This window comes from Nyctereutes procyonoides, unplaced genomic scaffold (assembly GCF_905146905.1).
Source record: "Nyctereutes procyonoides isolate TBG_1078 unplaced genomic scaffold, NYPRO_anot_genome, whole genome shotgun sequence".
In the NCBI taxonomy this organism is placed as follows: domain Eukaryota; kingdom Metazoa; phylum Chordata; class Mammalia; order Carnivora; family Canidae; genus Nyctereutes; species Nyctereutes procyonoides.
In genome coordinates this window covers 8,240,507-8,244,122 of record NW_026575033.1, presented here as the reverse complement: position 1 = coordinate 8,244,122, position 3,616 = coordinate 8,240,507, and the positions used below count along the sequence as shown (strand labels likewise).

The following is a 3,616-nucleotide window of genomic DNA, read 5'->3' as shown; positions in this document are numbered from 1 at the left end:
TGCAGAGAGCCCAGTGTGGGACTTGATCCCGGGTCTCCAGGATCACGCCCTGGGCCAAAGGCAGGTGCTCAACCGCTGAGTCACCCAGGGATCCCAACTTAATAATTTTAATAATAGATTCTTGGATGCATTTTTGTTAGAGAAGTTCAGAAAATACAGATAAAGTTGCAGTTAACTTTGCTACCCCTGGTTTAAGTCTCAGAGAAAATCACTGTTAAAAATTGTATTTGTATTCCTCCAGCCCTTTTGCACACATACACACACACTCACAATCTTCTTTTTTTTAGACCTCATTCCATATAAATGAATATACTTTTACAACATTTCATGTCTGAGAAATATTTCATTATATACTACACCATAAATGATTCACTGATTTACCCTATTGGGTATCATGTAGATTGTTGACAATATGTTTGCTATTACAAACACACCTGCAATGAAACATCTTGGCTCTAACTCTTTGAGCTTATAATGATACCATTTTTCTTAAGAATATCATTCACAGAAATGGAGTTTCTTTCTTTCTTTTTTTTAAAAAAGATTTTATTTATTTATTCATAGAGACACAGAGAGAGAGAAAGAGAGAGAGAGAGGCAGAGACACAGGCAGAGGGAGAAGCAGGCTCCATGCAGGGAGACCGATGTGGGACTTGATCCCTGTTCTCCAGGATCACACCCCAGGCTGCAGGCTGCACTAAACCACTGTGCCATCGGGGCTGCCTAGAAATGAAGTTTCTAGATAAAAGAATACTTACGTTTTAGTGCATTTGATATATATTCCTTTCCAGAAAGCTCATAACAGCGTATACTTCTGCCAGTTCTATATGCATGCCTATTTGCTCTCTCCCTCAATCTATACTGATATTTATATGGATTTTGGATTTCTTTGATTACTATAGTGATTGAATACTTTTGTGTGTTTACTGATAATTATTTTTCTTCTTTACTCATTATAGATATTCATCTTTTAGGTACTGAAAACTTTAACCATTTGTTACAGGAAATCTTTACTACTTTGATTTGCACTAAAGTACTTAATAAAAAAATTATTAGAAAAAAACAGAAATGTAGAATATAGATAGTGCAGATCCCCTATATGGTAGGATGGAGTTGTAGTGTCCTTTTCACCTCTTTTCCCCCATTTGGTCATTACTGTTAAGGTCACAGTAATTTTGGTATATACCATATCAAAGTTATGCTTTGAGAAGTGGTCAATTTTAGCAAATCCAGAAGGAAGACAAGACCAATCTTGAGTTACCAGAATTGGGATGGGTAGAGAAGTAGAAAGGATCAAGGGAGGTTGTGTGGAGGAGTTCAGAGATCAAGAGTACAAAGGAAGGAGGGACTGTCAAACGTCCAACTGAGATAAATTCCATATGGACCGAAGGAAAACAGAAAGATGTGTTTGCGTCATCCTCTGTATGTCATGTCTGCCAAGACTGGTTTGACAGCAACCTTGTTTTCTTTCTGATAGCTCTTGACTTTGTGCCTTACCAAACAAAGCAGGTATAATCTCAATGCCACTTCCTAGAGAAAAGTGCCATTAATGGTTGTGGTAGGCTTACTAATGTCACCACAAAGACATCCACATCCTAGTACCTTGTATGGCAAAAAGAAATTTTGCAGATTGATTACAGATCTTGAGGGGAGAGACTATTCTAGATTATATAGGTGAGCCCAATATGATTGCAAGTGTCCTTATAAGAGAGACAAGATTCTGAGTTAGTAGTAGAAGTGAAAGTGGAAGCAAGAAGTTAGAGTGACAGATGGAAGGAATGCAGGAATGCAGGTGGCCACCACAAACTGGAAAAAATAAGGAAATGGTTTTTCCCCTAGAATCTCCTGAAGGAACCAGCCCTGCCAACACCTTGATGTTAGCCCCGGTGAGAGTTCAGATTTCTGATCTCCAGAACTAAAAGAGTAAATCTGTGTCATCATAAGCCACTAAATTTGTGGTAATTTGTTATAGCAGTGAAAGTAAACTAATAGAATGGTAGACATTTATTCAAGCAGATTGGTTGTATTTTTTTTTCCTTCTACATATATTACTAAATATGAGTGTGTATATGTGTGTATCTTAGATGTGGTCTATTTGTGTGTATGTTTATGTATTGATATCTATAGCTCTCTATGTATCTATATCTACATCTAGGACATCTTTCTATGTCTGTGCATATAAATTTACCTAACTTAAAAACAATAAACAGTGTGGTATTCTAATATCTAAATGGAACATACTTTATTCAGCTAATTCTCTCCAGAAGAATTTTTAGGTTGTTTTTAGTTTTCTTTACCACCACAAATAGTCCTATTGCTAATCCTCATACATGGATCTGTGTGCACTAGTTGTGTATTTCTGTAGAATAATAGAAGTTCAACTGCTGAGTCACACATTTTTAAAAAAGATTTTATTTATTTATTTGAGAGAGAGAGAGGAGGAGGAAGAGGAGGGGCAGAGGTAGCCAGAGAAACAGACTCCCTGCTGAGCACAGAGCTGACATGGGACTTGTTCTCAGGACCTTGGGATCATGACCTGAGCCGAAGACAGACACTTAACCGACTGAGCCACCCAGGCGCCTCTGAGTCACACATTTTAAACTGTAATAGAAAATACCTGGGTGGCTCAGTCAGTTAAGCATCTGACTCTTGGTTTTAGCTTAGGTCATGATCTCAGCGTCATGGGATTGAGCCCTGCTTGGGCTCTGTGCTCCAAGTGGAGTTGCCCTTGGAATCCCTCTTCCTCTGCCCCTCCTGCAGCTTACACATGCTCTCTTTCATAAATAAATAAATAAATAAATAAATAAATACATACATACATACATACAATCTTTAAAAAACCCCAAGATTTCTTCCAAAAATTTGTTTTAGGCTTTTTACTTTTTAATTCTGGTTCAGGCACTTTTCATATACAGAAGTTTTAAACATTTGTGAAATCAACTGCCACTCCTCTCATTTAACATTTTTACCTTTGCTATTCCACTTAGACATGCTTTCTCCATTAGCAAGATCACAGAATTATTCATCTGTAGGTTTTATTCGAGTTTTAGGATGGACACTGAAGAATGTCCAAGAGTTTGCTAGGAAGACAAATGGATACTGCTAGACTAGAGTGAAACTAGCAATGACTCAGTTAAAATATTCCCTGACTTAAGACTATACTTTTAGGAAACAAAAACAAAAACAAAACAAAACAAAAAGACTATACTTTTAGGGATCATTTCTATAGTTTGTTACTAGAGAATGTTTCTCTAATCATGTCAAGTACCCAAAACCATGAGAAGGAGACGCCATGTTCTCTCCTGAGCATGAAGCTCGCCCTAGGTATTGTTTCTTCAACTGCTTTTGCCATTGATGATTGTTTTTCTCCTCCTTTGGGGCAGTAAGAGGGAGAGGACACAGTCTGAGTGCTTTCTGTTTTATTTTAAAAAATAGATTTCCTAACTTGACACACTGAGATTATAAAACAGATGAGCCCAGTAGCTGTCACAGCCTATTTTTGTTCTCTGAGGAAGCACCATTAGGGTTCTTCCTCTGTAGATGATATGCTGTGCCCCATATATCACCACCATCTCCCAGCCTCCTGGCCCACTATGTGCCAGCCAATTGATCTGCTT

At 37.8% G+C, this 3,616-nt stretch overlaps 1 non-coding gene across 1 annotated transcript; it reads left to right on the top strand.

Annotated features, from left to right (window-relative positions):
* Window positions 1–3,197: 3,197 nt before the first annotated feature.
* Window positions 3,198–3,411, top strand: LOC129504684 (small nucleolar RNA U3). Its single transcript, XR_008663411.1, has one exon. It is a non-coding gene; the product is annotated as a small nucleolar RNA U3 (small nucleolar RNA).
* Window positions 3,412–3,616: the final 205 nt, after the last annotated feature.